At 37.2% G+C, this 17,191-nt stretch overlaps 1 protein-coding gene across 6 annotated transcripts in view; it reads left to right on the plus strand.

Moving 5' to 3' along the window:
- Window positions 1-17,191, plus strand: part of ZNF638 (zinc finger protein 638) — a 109,073-nt gene that overhangs the window by 25,638 nt on the left and 66,244 nt on the right. The window lies entirely within an intron of this gene.

A 17,191-nucleotide genomic window follows, 5' to 3' on the forward strand; every position in this document is an offset into this window, starting at 1 on the left:
CTGCATAATGCCACACTTTCTTATATATTATAACTTTAATGCCGCTTAATATCTGGTGGAACAATTCTCCCCTTCTAATTCTTCTTCCATAAGAGAATCTTAGCTATTCTTGGCTCATTATTCTTCCATAGAGATTTTAGAATTAGATTATCAAATTCCAAAAAAAATACAGTTCAGGTTTTAATTGAAATTCAATTAAATTAACATGTCTTTGGGGGAGAATTGCTATATGTATTGAATGTTACCATGCATAAACATAGTATATAGTTCATATTTATTTAGATTTTCTTTAATATCTTTCAATAAGTTTTAGGATTTTTCCACATAGAATCTTGCATATCATTTACAAAATTTACTCTTGGTACCTAAATTTCTATCACTACCATAGTTATTTTGATTACATTTTCTGACTTTTGATGTAGAGATATGCAGTTGATTTTGTAATTTGCTCTTATATTGTTACTATGATAAACTATCTTATTAATTCTAATTATTTACCTGTCGATTCTTTGAAGCTTTCTATATACATAGCCATAGCATCGTAAAAGTGTGATAATTCTATTTCTTTTTAATCTTTATACTGCCTTTTTAAAAAAATCTTACCTCATTAGCCATGACCTCCAATGTAATGCCCAAAAAAGCAGGGAAAATGGGTATAATAGTTAAATAGTGTCCCACAAAATTCACATCCACCTGGAAACTTAGAATGTGAACTCGTTTGGAAATTGGGTCTTTGTAACTATAACTAAGAATCCAGGTGAGATAATACTAGATTAGTGTGGGCCCAAAATCCAATGAAAGGGTTCTGATAAGAGGCAGAGAAAGACACACATAGACACAAAGAGAAGAAGGTGATGTGAAGATGGAGGCAGAGATTGTAGTAATATATTTACAAGCCAGGGATTGCCAGCAACCACTGGAAGGTGGGAGAGAGAGGCATGTACCAGTTTCTCCCTCAGAGCTTTCAGAAGGAACCAACCCTAATAACGCTTGCTTTTGGACTTCTGGCCTCCTGAAATGGGAGAATACATTTCTATGTTTTAAGCTTAAGTGGTTTGTTATTGCAGCTCTAGGAAGCTAGAGCAATGGGCATCTTTATCTTTTTCCTGACGTTACTGCCATGTTTATTTATTTATTTTCTGTGTGTGTGTGTGTGTGTGTGTGTGTTAACTTTAAACTTGAAAGAACTTTTTTTTAGCCCACTCTTTTAAAAAATTATTTTGAATAGGCAATGTATTCACATGGTTCAAATTTAAAAGGTATCAAAGTGTATACTCCAGCTACTCCCTGGACACAGTGTTCTGCCTCTTATTTTTCTGTTGTCACTAAATACAACTTAGTGATTTTTCCTGATCATTGTACAGAGTCCTTGCTCATTTCTACAACTTCATAGTGTTTTTATTGGCTGGGATGTACCTTGCTTTGTTTAACTACCTTGTTGGTGGATATTTAGGATAGTTTCAGTTTTTTGCAGTTACAAATAATGCTCAGTGAATAATCTTATATGTTTGAACAATTATGAGTACATCTGCAAGATAAATTCTCAGTAATGGAATTCCTATGGATTCCTAGCATTGCTGTTTCAAAGAGCATGTGCTTTTGTAATTTTGACAGATATTGCCAAATTGTCTTCTATAGATGTCCTAACAAGTTGCACTCAAAATAGGAATACATGGGGGTGCTGATCACCCACACTCTTCCCAACATAATCATACTTTTGGATCTACGCTAATCTGATAACAGTAACAGTAAGGAGTTATTTTTTCCTTATTGATATACAGGTGCTATGTAGTAGAACTAGTCCTTTGTAATATGTGTTACAAATACTTTTGTAGATACATTTACCCTTTAATAATGTTTTCCACACTTTCTGATTTTGTGATTTTTTTTTGTAAATCATTTCTTTCCTTGGTGCTAGTATGTAGTTTTGATAAGCACCAGGCTAGAAAAAATACAAATTTAGCATTCCCAAGAGACTATATTTTCAAAGGATCTTTATGTGATTTTGGCAATCTTTAGTCAAAACTTGAGGGCTCTTTCTGCTAAAATCTAGAATAAGCCAAGGATGCCCATTCTCACCACTTTTATTCAACATAGTATTGGAAGTCCTAGCCATAGCAATCAGATAATAAAAAGAAATAAAAGGGATCTAAACTGGAAGAGAAGAGGTACAATTGTCATTATATACAGATGACATGATACCATATATAGAAAACCCTAAAGATTCACACAAAAACTACTGGAGCTGATAGAAGAATTTGGCAAGGTAGCAGGATGCAAGATTAGCATATAGAAATCAGTTGCATTTCTTTACACTAACAATGAAATATCAGAAAAGGAAGTAAAAAAAAAATCCCTTTTAAAAATCACATAAAAAAATACTTAAGAGTAAACCTGACCAAGGATGTGAAAGACATATATGGAGAACTATAACATATTGATTAAAGAAAATAAAGATGACTTAAAGAAATTTAAAGTTATCCTATGCTCTCGGATTGGAAGAATTAATATTGTTAAAATGGCCATACTATCCAAAGCAACCTGCAGATTTAATGTGATCCCTATCAAATTACCGATGACATTTTTCACAGAACTAGAACAAATAAATCCAAAATTTATATGGAATCACAAAAGACCTAGAATTGCCAAAGCAATACTGAAGAAAAAGAATGAAGCTGGAAGAATAACCCTGCTGGACTTCAGACAATACTACAGAGCTATAGTAATCAAAACAGCATAGTATTGGCCCAAAAATAGACATACGGATCAGTGAACAGAATAGAGAGCACAGAAATAAATCCACAGACTTACGGTCAATTAATCTTGAACAAAGGAGGTAAGAATATACAATGGAGAAAAGACAAGTCTCTTCAAGTGATGCTGGGAAATTGAACAGCTGCATGTAAATCAGTGAAATTAGAATACATCCTCATACTATATGCAAAAAAAAAAAACCTGAAAATGGCTTAACGACTTAAATATAAGGCAAGACACTATAAACCTCCTAGAAGAAAACATAGGCAAAACATCTTCTGACATAAATCTTAGCAATGTTCTCCTAGGACGGTCTACCCAGGCAATAGAAATAAAAACAAAAATAAATAAATGGGACCTAATTAAACTTATAAGCTTTTGCACAGCAAAGGAAACCATAAACAAAATAAAAAGACAACCTATGGAATGGGAGGAAATATTTGCAAATGATGTGGCTGATAAGGGCTCAATTTCCAGAATATATAAACAGCTCATGCAAGTTAACAACAACAACAACAACAACAACAAAAACCCAATCCAAAAATAAGCAAAAGGCCTAAACAAGCGATTCTCCAATGAAGACATACAAAGGACCAATAGACACATGAAAAAATTCTCAGTATCACTAATTATAAGAGAAATGCAAATCAAAACTATAATGAAGTATATCACCTTACACACCAGTCAGAATGGCCATCACTAAAAAGTGCACAACCATAAGTGCTGGAGAGGTATAGAGAAAAGGTAACCCCCCTACACTGTGGGGAATGTGATTTGGTGCAGCCATTATAGAAAATAGTATGGAGATTCTTCAAAAAACTAAAAAGAGACTTACCATATGATCCAGCAATCCCACTCCTGGGCATATATCAGGAGGGAGCTCTAATTCAAAAAGATACATGCACCTCAGTGTTCATAGCAGCACTATTTACAATAACCAAGTCATGGAAACAACCTAAATGTCCATTGACAGATGACTGGATAAAGAAGTTGTGGTATATTTATACAATGGAATACTACTCAGCCATAAAAAAATCGTGCCATTTGCAGCAACATGGATGACTTGGAGATCATGAGTCTAAGTAAAGTAAGCCAGAAAGAGAAAGAAAAATACCGTATGATATCCGTTATATGTGGACTCTAAAAAAGAAAGACACAAATGAACTTATTTACAAAACAGAAACAGACTCAGATATAGAAACCAAACTTATGGTTACCAGGGGGTGAAGGGGGTGGAAAAGGATAAATTGGGAGTTTGAGATTTGTAGATACTAACTACTATATATAAAATAAACAACAAGTTTATACTGTATAGCACAAGGAACTACATTCAGTATCTTGTAGCAACCTATAATGAAAAAGAATATAAAAAGAAATATGTATGTATATGTGTGACTGAAACATTTATGCTGTACACCAGAAATTGACACATTGTAAACTGACTATACTTCTGTTAAAAAAAATTTTAATACTCTTCTTTGATGTATGTTCTGTGTTTCAGGTAAAAATTTTAAATCTGAGAACTGTATCCTGGCATGCACATAAGTTTTTAAAAGTTTGCTTTGGCATAAGAAAAATAAAACTGTGGTCATTTTAGAAAAACAAAAATAAGAAAGTATAGAAATAGAAATAATCAGGAAAAAATACCTCTCAATCTCTCCCACTGTTAACTCCAGGCTTTTTATGACGTACGCTTTTGGATATATGATTACATATGTGTTTTTTGTTGTTGTTTAAGAATGGGAACATACTACAGATAGTTTAAACTTTTTCAGCTAATCTTACAAATCTAAAAAATGTAACTAGTGAGTAATATTCTATTATAAGAGTATAAAACCATTATGTGGTTTGACCTCAATTATTTCCGCAGGCTCATCCTTTCCTTCAGTCATTAAATATTGCCTATTCTCAACACTTGGCCGTCTTCTCTTCTACTCAGTATTATCTCCCCAGGTAATCTCATTGATGTCTCACAGCTTCAGTTATTAGATGCATGCCAGTGACTTCCAAATTTATGTCTCGTAAGCCTCTTCTGAGCCCCAGGCTGGGTGTCTAACTGCCTACGTAGCATTTCTACTTGGATCAAAGACACTTCAAACTCTACTTATTCCAAGCTAGACAGAACTAATGGCTCCCCCCTCTCCCAATCCAGGGATTGGCTATTTTGAATACTACAAGAACATACCTGTTGTAACTCTATTTCTTTAGGATCAATTCCTAGATAAAAAATTGCTGCATCCAGGGTAGAGACATTTTTTAAAAAGGATTTTGTTAAGCTAAGTTGCCTTCCAGAAAGACTGCATCCCCATCAGTGTTGAAAGGGAAAGTTCATTTCTGTTCCTTAGCAATAGGCCTCTTTCTCTGTTAAGCTCCTTCAATAAATTTAACTGTTTCAGTCTTGGCCTCTGTCTCTGTCATCTTTGAGTGGGCTTGGGGTTTGAGGGAAGGGCAGCTTATTGTCCTCTTGTCCCCAGTCTGCACCTCAGAGACTGGTTCCTTTTGTCCCACCTAGTAGTAGCTTGGGGTGGGGCTGGAGAAGGAAGAAGGGACCTTGGCCTTTCAGGCATGGTGGTTCTTTGGCTCTTCCTGGGTACTGATCAGATCTCCCATTGTGTCTCCTTCTTTACTTTAGCATGCAGTAAAAGCTTTGGCTTTTGCAACCTAGTAAGGTTAGTGATATCTGATTCACACCCACTTTGGGATTAACTGTCTGTCGGCAATAAAGGTGCCTCTTTGCAAGGCTTTATGGTATCTCCTATCTGCTTTCAGATGGACCAGTTTGAAGCTTGTTCTTTTTTGCAAGAATTACATGTCAGAAGTGGCTAATTATATGATAGGATAGTTTTTGATTTTGAGATACAGAAAAAAAAATTCAGACAAATAAATGTATTGTTTTGCATAACCAGAAGTTCAGCAGTAGGGTGGGCTTTAAACTGGGAAAGATTAGCAATAGCTCATTTATGTCATTATACACCCAGATTTGTTCCTGTCTTCATCTGCTATTATCTGCAGAGGCTTCAACCTAAGACTGACTTCTTGTAGTAACAAGGGAGCTGCCAGTAACTATAGAGAACACAGACTTCCTGGGTGATATCTTGGGACATCTCCCACTAAAATGAAATAACTCTTTTCCCTTAGTCTGATTGGAACAACCTAGGTCATGTATTCACATCTAAAATTTTCTAAAATCCTTTAAAGATTGAGGGTTGATAGGCTCGCTTTGTGGGCCATCATGTGATCTATCTTGGGGACTGTTCCATGTGCACTTGAGGAGAATGCGTATTCTGCTGCTTTCAGATGGAATGCTCTATAAATTTCAGTTAAGTACATTTGGTCTAGAGTGTCATTTAAAGTCCTGTATTTCCTTATTGATTTTCTGTGGATGATCTATCCATTGATGTAAGTGGGGTATTCAGTTCCCCCACTGTTATTGTGTAACTTGATTTCTCCTTTTATGTCTGTTAACAGTTGCCTTATATACTGAGGTGCTCCTATGTTGGGTGCATATATATATGCAATTTATATATCTTCTTGTATTGAGTCCTTGATCGTTATGTAGTGTCCTTCTTTGTCTCTTATAACAGTCTTTATTTTAAAGTCAGTTTTGTCTGATATAAGTATTGCTACTCCAGCTTTCTTTTGGTTTTTATTGCATGGAATGCCTTTTTCCATCCCCTCACTTCCAGCCTGTATGTTTCTCTAGCTCTGAAGTGGGTCTCTTGTAGACCCCATATATAAGGGTCTTGTTTTTGTATCCATTCAGCCAGTCTAGTCTTTTGGTTGGAGTGTTTAATCCATTTATATTTAAGCTGATTATTGATATGTGTGTTCTTATTGCTATTTTGTTCATTGTTTTGGACTTGTTTTTGCAGATCTTTTTACCCCCTTTTTTCTTTTGTTCTCTTGTCTTGTGATTTGATGACTATCTTTAGTGTTATGTTTGGATTCCTTTCCCTTTTTTGTATATATATCTATTATAGATTTTTGGTTTGCAGTTACCATGAGATTTTGGTATAGAATTCTATGTATATATACACATGATTGATTTAAGTTGATGGTCTCTTAATTTCAAATGCATTTTAGATACCCTGTATTTGTACTCTTCTCCCCTCATGATTGCTGGCTTTGATATCATATTTTACATCTAATTATTTTTGTGTATCCTTTTACTGATTATTGTGGGTACAGATGATTTTTGCTACTATTGTCTTTCAACTTCCTTATTAGTTAGTGTGTGGATGATTTCCTATCTTTACTGTATGTTTGCCTTCCCTGGTGAGCTTTTCCATTTCATAATGTTCTTGTCTCTAGTTGTGGCCTTTTCTTTTCTAGGGAAAGAAAAGCTTCTAGGGAAGCTCCTTTAGCATTTGTTGTGAAGCTGATTTAGTGGTGCTGAATTCTTTTAGCTTTTGCTTATCCATGAAGCTTTTGATTTCTCCATCAAATATGAACTAAAGCCTTGCTGGTGAGAGTGTTCTTGATTGTAGGTTTTTCATCACTTTAAATGCATAGTATCACTTCCTTCTGGCCTACAGAGTTTCTGCTGAAAAATCAGCTGATAACCCTATGGGAGTTCCCTTGTATGTTAGTTTTTGCTTTTCTCTTGTTGCTTTCAATATTTCCTCCTTATCTTTAATTTTTTAATTTAATCTGTTTAATTACTATGTGCCTCAGCATGCTCCTCTTTGGGTTAATCCTGTATGGGACTCTGTGGTTCCTGGACTTGGGTGACTATTTCCTTTCCCAAGTTAGGGAAGTTTTTAGCTATTAGCTCTTCAAATATTTTTTCAGGTCCTTTCTCTCTTCTCTTTCTGGGACCCCTATGTGAAAATTAGTGTGCTTCATATCGTCCCAGAGGTCTCCAAAACTATCCTCATTTCTTTTCAGTCTTTTCTCTTTTTTCTGTTCTGCGGTGGTGATTTCCACTACTCTGTCTTCTAGCTCATTGGTTTGTTCTTCTGCCTCATTTAGTCTTCTCTTGGTTCCTTCTAGTATATTATTCATTTAAGTGTTTGTGTTCTTCATTTCCGTTTGGTTGTTCTTTATATTTTATAAGTCTACTAAAAACCTAACTTCTTACTATGTGCATCCATTCTCCTCCTGATTTCTCTGATCATCTTCACAATCATTACTCTTAACTTTCTTGTGTAGATCTCCTATCTTCTCATCGTAGTTCTTCTTGTGGGATTTTATCTTGTTTCTTTGCCTGGAGCATATTCCTCTGCCACCTCATTTTGTCTAAATTTCTATTTGTATTTTTCTGTATGTAGTAGATTAGTTATGTTTCTCAGCCTTTGAGAAATAGCCCTCTGTAGGTGACATCCCATGAGTTCCAGTAGTGCACTCCCCTCATAACCCAAGGGCCAGGGTGGGGTGGGTGGCAGCTGGTCCCAGGGTAGAGTCTGGCCTTCATTTGTGGACTCCTTCCTTAGGCTGTTGGATTGTTGTTTTCTTGCTTCTGGTGTCTGCCCCCTGGTGAGTGAAGCTGGACTAGAGACTTGTGCAGGTTTCCTGGTGGGAGGGGCCAGTGCCTGCCCCCTGCTGGGTAAAGCTGGGTCCTGGCCCTTTGGTGAGAGGGGTTGTGTCTAGGGGCGTGTCTAGAGACAGCTGTGAGGTCAAGAAGTTCTTAGGTAGCTTAGGTAGCTCTGCTGATGGGTGGGGCTGTGTTCCCACCCAGTTAGTTGTTTGGCCTGAGGCATCCAAGCACTTAAGCCTACTGGCTGTTGGTTGGGGCCAGGTGTTGGTGCTAATGATCCAGGCAAGATGTCAGCCTCCAGGAAAGTTTATGTGGCTGAATATTTCCTGAATGTCTGCCACTAGCTTTTACATCTCCCAGGTAAGCCACAGACGCCCCACCCCTCCCCAGGAGACCCTCTAAGACCAGCAGGCAGCTCTGGCCCAGGCTCATATGAAATGACTACTTCCACCCTTGGTCTCAGTGCACATGAGATTCTATGTGCACTCTTTAAGGGTAAAGTCTCTGTTTACCCCAATTCCGTGGAGCTCCTTCAGTTAAGCCCCACTGGCCTTCAAAGCCAAATGCCCTGAGGGATCCTCCTTCCGATGCTGGACCCCCAGGCTGGGGAGCCTGATGTAGGGCTGAACTCTCATTCCTGTGGGTGAATCTCTGCAGTGCAATTATTCTCCAGCTGGTGGGGTTGCCCACCTGGGGTATGTGACCAGATTATATGGCAAGCCTGCCACTCCTACCATCTTGCTGTGGTTCCCTCTTTATGTCTCCAGTTGACGATCTTTTTTGGTAGGCTCCAGTCTTTTTTATCAGTGATTGTTCAGCAGTCAGTTGTGGTTTTGTCGTGTTTGTGAGAGGAGACAAATTCATGGTCGTACTACTACACTGTGTTGTCTGGAACTCCTGTAGCATTCCCTGCAATGCTCGTATCATTCCTGCTAATAGTCCAGGGGATACAATCGCCATCGTTTTTTTTTTTTTTTTTTTTTTTGGTGGGGGGAGGTAATCAGGTTTATTTATTTTTAGAGAAGGTACTGGGAATTGAATCCAGGACCTTGTGCATGCTAGGCATGCACTCTACTGCGTGAACTATACCCTATCCCTCAATCTCCATCCTTTTTGTATTGTTGGGTCTGAAGTGTGTGTTCTGTAGACAATGTATATTTTTATCTATTCTGATGATCTCTGCCTTTTGATTGGATTCTTTAATCAATTCACATTTAATATTTTATTAATCTGATTGGATTTATGTCTGTCATTTTACTCTTAATTTTCTGTTAGTCTCATTTCCTCCTTTATTACTTTCCTTTGCATTATGTGGATGTCTTCCTAGTGTAACATCTTAATTCTTTTAATATTTTTTCATTATATAGATATTTCTTGAATTATTTCCTTAGTTGTTTCTCTAGGGTTTACCATATGCATTTTAACTTTTCAGAATCCATTCAGACTTATACTAACTTAATTGTAGTAATATTTAAAAGCATTACTCTTTACTTCTTCCCCTTTTTGATGCTTTTTAAATGACATTGTATATGTTACAAACCCAAAAATACATTGTTACAAATATTACTTTATATAATTTTATGACTTTTAGAGAAGCTGAGAGAAGAAAGGGGAACAAGTAATATGTATTTATTTATAGAGTTTGTTATAGTAGCCTTCCTATTTACCATTTTTGGTTCTCTTCATTTGTTCCTGTGTTTTCAAGTAGTGTCACTACCTTACTGCAACAGAGATTTGCTCCTGTACACTTCTTTTGTTCAATTATTGTCAAATGGATTACATGTCTATATGTTACAGGCTAACAATATAATTATGTACCTGTTGTTTTATAGGTTGATTTTAAAATCACTTAAGAGAAGAAAGGAAAAGAAATAGGCATTTATATTGTCTTTCATAATTACCTTTACTGGTGTCTTTGCTTTTTCCTGAGGATTTGAATTACTGCCTGCAGTCTCTTGTTTTCCACCTTAGTAACTTCTTTTAGCATTCTTACATATCTGTAAGATAGGTCTTTTTGCAACATATTATCTCAGTTTTTGTTTATTTGAAATGTCTTTATTTCACTTTCATTTTTGAAAGATAGATTTTGAAAGACAGATTTCTTGGTTGATCATTTTTTTTCCCTCAGCACTTTAAATACGTAATTCCATACCTTCTGGCCCCCTTTGTTTCTGATGAGAAATTAGTGGTTTTTGTATTGCTGCTTTCAAAATTCTCTTTGTCTTTCAACATTTTTGCTATGATATGTTTGTGTGTGGATCTCTTTGGTTTATACCACTTGGTCAAGCTTCTTGGATGTGTAGCTTAATGGTTTCCATCAAATATAGGAAGTACTTGGATATTATTTCTTCAATTTTTTTTTCTTCTGCTCCTTTCTCTGTCTCCTCTCTCCACTCTTTTTGGTACTTCCATCATGCATATTCTTCATTCTTTTCATTCTTTTTTGTCTCTGTTCTTCGGGTTGCACAATCTCTATTGATCAAATCTCTAATTTTCAGGAGAGCTGATTCTTTCCTATGTCAATACAAACCTGTTGTTGAACACCTGTAGTGAATTTGTCATTTCAGTTATTGTACATTTTACCTCCACAATGTCTATATAGTTCTTTTTAAAAATTACTTCTCTCTCTTTATTGACATTCTCTGTTTGTTGCAACATTGTCATATCTTTATCCACTTTGGTTTTCTTTAGCTCTTTGAATATGTTTATAGTGGTTATTATGGGATCCTTGCCTGTTAAATCCAATATCTGGGCCTTCTCACAGCCAGTTTCTGTTGCCTAGCTTTTTTTCCTGTGTATGAGTTACATATACTGTTTTTCTGTATGTTTTGTTGTTGTTGAAAACTGGATCTTTTAGGTAATGTAGCAAATCTGGATACCGATGTTCTGTGCTCTGGGGCTTGTCCTTGTTCTTGTTTATTTGTTTAGTGACTTGACTATTTTAGTGATGTCTGTTGCTCCTGCAATATGCAGCCTGTATACTTGCTCCTCAGAGGTTATAATGTGCACAAGTTGCTCTGAGATGACAGTGTTTTAGCAAGGCTCTCTTTGTCTATTCCGCTGATCTCTCTGTTAAGCTATAGGCCTCTTTTGGTATCACACCCAGCTTTTAGGTTGATTGCTGTGTTGTTTCTGACGATCCCCTGGGAGATAAATTTCTTTACACTCTGATCCAATTCAGTTTGGGCTTCCTTTGCTGGGGTACTTTTTGAGACTAATCTCTGACATTACTTCTGTCCTCAGGAGGCTCTCTGAGCTTTATCTTTTCTTGGTTCTCTCTGTTAAACTTGCTGACCTACCAGTTTAGCTTGCTGATATTATAAAGCTATCAGCTTTCTCTTAATTCTTATCCAATTTCTTCATTATTTCTGAGATTGCCCTTAGGTTTGAACTTCCTTACACTGTTAAGATCTCTGTCGTTATGGCCTCCCTCTCCCCCTGGGCAAAATTTCTGAGCCACTGCTCCAGAACAAGTGTTGGGGAGAATGGCCCATTTCTTTTGGACAACAACCCTGCTTATGAGCAGGACTCTGGGTAGGGGCAGCACAGCCTCTGTTCTTGTTGGCTTGCCTCTCTTAGAGTGGAATCTCTACCACTCTAAGTGGTACCAAAGGCTTGGGACAAGGCTAATCAGGGCCACAGTATTTTGGGCCTGCTTCATCTTTGACCTAACCTCCAACTTATGAATGTAGGCTAGGTTTAAGAAGAGAGCCCTAACCCGCTGTCCTGCACTTGCCTGAAATTTAGCCTCTATAACACATCGCCCGCAGGGAAAGAAGTGTTGGTGGCCTGTCCTCCTGGAGGGATGCCATCTCCCTTGGAGCTAGGGGAAGAGGGAGCCCCATCTTCTTATCAGTAGCAACTGGTGTAGAGCTTCCATCGCACTGAGATTGGTGGGAGTGGTAAGTGAGTGGGCCATGGGTCAAGTACCACAAACTCTCCCTTCTTACCAAGATTTAGTAGATTTTCTTGAAATAAATGTTTCTTCATTTGCTGTATATCCTGAGGACAATGTATAGAGACTTTAAACGATTTTTTTTAAAATAATTTTCACCAGTATGTTTGGTTCACTAGGGAGTATGTCTGTACAACTTTTCATGCTTCCATTCTTGAAATGGATCATTTTCTTGAATTGCTTTTGTAGCTGGTGTGTAGACGCTATACAAAGTGCTATGGGGTAAGGAACTCATAAGATGAAAATCCTGAAGGTAATGGATTATTCTCATTTTATGCTTGAGGAAACTGTTTGCTTGTATTGCTTAAATCAGAGTTCAAGTCCAAATTCTGTTGTTTCCAAATCCTAGGTCTTTGATGGATATATCATGCTTTTGATTTGTATTTTTAATAAGTTGAGACCTTAATCTTCAGATAACAAGTGCATTAGTTATGCACTTTTACATAAAAAATAATCCCAAAACCTAATGGCTCAAAACAACGACAAACATTTTTTTTTTAATCTTTATCATTTCTAAGGGTCAGAAATTCATAGCTGGGCAGTTCCTCCTTAGGGTCCATCATGAGGTTGCTTTCAGAATGTTGACTTAAACCACAGTCACTTGAATGCTTAACTGAGGCTGGAGCTTCTATCTCCAAAGTGGCTCATTGAAACAGCTGCCAATTTGGTGGTAGCTGTTGGCAGGAGGCTTTACTTTCTCTCCTCATGGGCTTCTCAACAGGCTGTTTGGATGTCCTCATGACCTAGCAGCTGGCTTTCTCTAGTGTGAGTAATCCAAGAGAGTGAAGGGAGGGTCAGATGCTGCCCTTTTCATGACCTGCCCGGGGAAGTCACACAGCATCACTCGCACCACATTCTGTTCACTAGAACCAATTTGCCAAGTCTGCCCTACATTCAGGGGAAGTGGAATTAGTTTCCACCACGTGAAGTGAAACGTATCAAAGAATTCATGGACGTAGTTAGAAACCACCTTAACAAAAGAGGCAAACTGATTTCTGATCACCATTATAGAAGCTTTGATACAAACTCAGAAAAATAACTGCTTGTTTTATTGAGTTAGTTTCTAACTATTTTATATATAGAAATAGTTACATATATAAATGCTGCAAAATTCAAATAGCAGAACCAAGTTTTCTTGATGTTCATGTCCTTTTGCGGGACATGAAATGGCTGAGGGATTTCTCAAACTTTCATCCTGGCCCTGTGTCTATCCCAATAGTTAGATTTGGGTTCTAAAGACAGAAGGAGGGCAATGGTTGCCCCCAGATCCTATTTATTGGGACACTTGCACTTGAGATGAAATGGCAGTGAGATTCTTTATGTCACTGAAACAAAGCCCCATTTATGTTAACAAGTCACAGGGGAAAGTTTGTGATGACTATTCTTTTTCTAATACGTTCGGGCCTAGAGCTGTGGCTGTGCTGAAAAAGCAGAAGCTGAGCTCTGGATGGAGCTGCTCAGTACTCTTCTGGCCAATCAGAAAACAGAGTACATAAAAGGAAACGATGGGGAATTGTGGAATAGAGTGATGGTGAGACAAGGATGTGGGGTTGGATAGCTAGCTTTTCTTCTATCAAGAATACTGACATCTTTCGATGGGAATTAGAATGTCTGTAAGTGGTCCAAGGAGACTAGATGATATAAGAGCTTGGAGTAGCATGGATATAGTGGACTCTAAGAGTTAAAAAATATTTTTTTGGAATGCCATGAATATTGATGAGCATCTTTCAGTTTACAGAAGATTTCCAGACTCACATCTTATGGGCAAGCTAACCTAGTCCTCTCCCTTGTAAGACATTGAAAACCAATGAGGTTAGTATCAGAGCTGGGGCTAGGAGGGTAATCCAGTGTCTTGTTCAGTGTGCAGTATTGCCTTGAGTGGTTTATAAGGAGTTTCATGATCTGACTCCTTGCTGCATCTCCATCCTTGTCCTTCCTCTGCATCACTTCACCTCAACTAAGCTGGCCTTCTTGTTATTCCTCAGACAATGCAACGTTCTTCGGTCCCAGGGCCTTTGCACTTGATGTGTTCTCTATTGAAAAGCTCTTCTTCCAGGTATCTGTATGACTTCCCCCTCTTTCTTTATATCTCTGCTTAGCTGTCACCTCACCGGTGAGGACTTCCCTGATTACCCTGTCTAAAGCATTTACCCAGCCCCTGCTTCATCATTTTCCCTCCCTGGCTTTATTTTCCTTTAAAGAAGTGATTACAGTTCAATGAGGTCATCTGGGTGGGCCCTAATCCAATATGACTCGTGTCCTTATAAGAAGAGGGAGAGACACCAGGGATGCACACACATAGAGAAAAGTCCACTTGAGGACACAGCAAGAAGGTGGCCAGCTGCCAAGAAGAAAAGCCCAAGAAACCAAACCTGTCCACACCTTGACCTTGGGGTTCCAGCCTCCAAAACTGTGTGAAAATTAACTCATGTTCTTTAAGCCAGTGGTATTTTGTTACAGCGGCCCAAGCTGACTCATACAGCCTATAAGTGTTCCTGGTTCCCTTCCACCCCATCCCCTATGTCCCCTCTTACTCATGCTATTGCAGCCTGTCCGGCCTGCTTGCTGTTTCTCACATATGCCAAGATGGCTTTCACCTCATTGCTTTTGTATTTTGTGTTTACTCTGCCTGGAATACTCTTCCTCCCAGATAGCTCAGCTATTCGCACATTTCAGTCAGGTTTCTGCTCACATGCTGCCTTCTTGGTGACGCCTTTCTTGACCATCTTATTTAAATTACAAGCCCCATCACCTCCTGTTCCCTGTGTCCTGACCCCTATGTTTGTTTTTCTCCATAGCACTTATTACCCTCTGACATACTATGTACTTACTGATTGTCCATCTCTCCCATCAAAGCTGTATGTGTCATAGGGCCGGAGTTAGAGTTGGTGTTGCCTTCTGATTTGTCACTGACTCTTTGGTACTCAGAAGAGTCCTTGGCACAGAGTAGGCCCTCAAGTAATATTTTTTGGATTAGTTAATGAATGAATAAATGGTCCTGGCCCATGGGTAAACAGATAGATTAGTAGGACAGACTAGAAGGTCCTTAAATCCATTTTCATAGGAACTTAATAATTTGTTGTTGCTGTTTTTTAAAGGGAAGAAGCATTTCAATGAAGGGGGGAAATGGTGGTTTACTTAGTATCTGGAAACATCACGTGACTGATTTAATACATTTGGAAAACAAAGTTGGATTGCTACTTCATATCACAAAAAGAATACATCTTAGATTAACTAAGCATCTAACTGCAAAAAATAAATTTATAAAATTGTAAGCAAAACTTTAGAAATTTTAGGAGAATTTTTGTATAATTTCTGGGTGTATATGCTTCTGGGCGGTCAGATGAGTCTTCTTAGACAAAAAAAAATTCCGAAGTTATAAAGGAATAGATTGACAAATTTGATTATGTTTAAATTTTATAATAGCAAAAGACACTCAAAATATTAATGGGGAGAAACCAACTGCAACAGATTTGATGAAGGGTTATACTCTTTATATTCAAGCACTATCTCCTGATAAAAAAGGGACAGTTAGCTCAATATGAGCAAAAACTATACTCAATATCTTGTAGTAACCTATAATGAAAAAGAATATGAAAACAAGTACATGTATGTATATGTATGACTGAAACATTATGCTGTACACCAGAAATTGACACATTTGTAAACTGATTATACTTCAATAAAAAAGAAAAAAAAAAGAAATACGAGCAAGTAATATTAAAGGGTATTTTTTATTTTTTAAAGAGGAAATGCATATGGCCGCTAGGTATGAAAGGATGCTCAACAATTTCATGCACACACACATACATACATACATACTCTCTCTCTTTTTTTAACCCATCAGTGTCGTTCATTCTTTCATCAAATATGCACTGATTTTCTACTGTGTGCCAAGTATCATTCTAGGTATTGGAGATAAATCAGTAAAGAAAACAGACAAATATTCCTAACATCATAGAGCTTGTGTTCTAGTGGAAAGAGATAGTTAAGAAATAATAAGAGATAACATGGTATGTTAGAAGGTGCTAGGTGCTGTAGAAATAAAACCATATAATGGGACATAAAGGAAATGAAAACAATTGAAGAGGTTAGTTTGCCCAACTCTCAGGGAGATGAATTTGAAAACCTAGATCGAGTGGATGCTTTTTTAGGAGAATGTAAATTACAGAAATGATTGTGGAGAGAGAGAAATCTAATGAAATTATATATTATAAAGTATCTAGAGAAAGTTATTCAAGAGAAGCCCCTAGAAAAACTACCAGAAGAGATACTTCAAAGGTGAATCCTACCAATCTTAAAGAGCAGACAGGTCCAACGATTTTTCGGTTATTTCAGAGTTTAGAAAAGAAGTGAGGTTGTGGAGAAATGTCCATTCTCTTACCTGTTTAGTGACAGTGGGAACTTGTATAAGCTTTTTTGAAAGTATTCTGACAATATCTTGTAAAATTAAATTATCTATCTTCCTTTCTTCCTTCCTTCCTTCCTTCCTTCCTTCCTTCCTTTCTTTCTTTCTTTCTTTCTTTCTTTCTTTCTTTCTTTCTTTCTTTCTTTCTTTCTTTCTTTCTTTCTTTCTTTCTTTCTTTCTCCTATAATCTAGTTGTCTCACTTGGGATTCTTGTCCTTGGAAATAAAACTATCATTTGGTAAGGCTGTTTGTATTTGTGTATGTTTGTAGGAATAGAAAGAAATATATGGAAGGAAATAAATATTAAAGTTAACATTTGTTATTTGGAGTTTTGGGAGAGCTTGTTGGTTTTTTCTTTTTTGTTTTTGGCTTGTTGCCTCTAGCAGGACTTTTTTTTTATTGAAGTATAGTCAATTTACAATGTTGTGTTAATTTCTGGTGTACAGCATAGTGATACAGTTTATCTGTCTATCTATCTATCTATCTACCTATCCCTTTTCATATTCTTTTTCATTATAGGCCATTACAAGGTATTGAATATAGTTCCCTGTGCTAAACAGTAGGACCTTGTTGTTTTATCTGTTTTATTTATATTAGT

This window comes from Camelus bactrianus, chromosome 15, assembly GCF_048773025.1.
Source record: "Camelus bactrianus isolate YW-2024 breed Bactrian camel chromosome 15, ASM4877302v1, whole genome shotgun sequence".
Taxonomy (NCBI): domain Eukaryota; kingdom Metazoa; phylum Chordata; class Mammalia; order Artiodactyla; family Camelidae; genus Camelus; species Camelus bactrianus.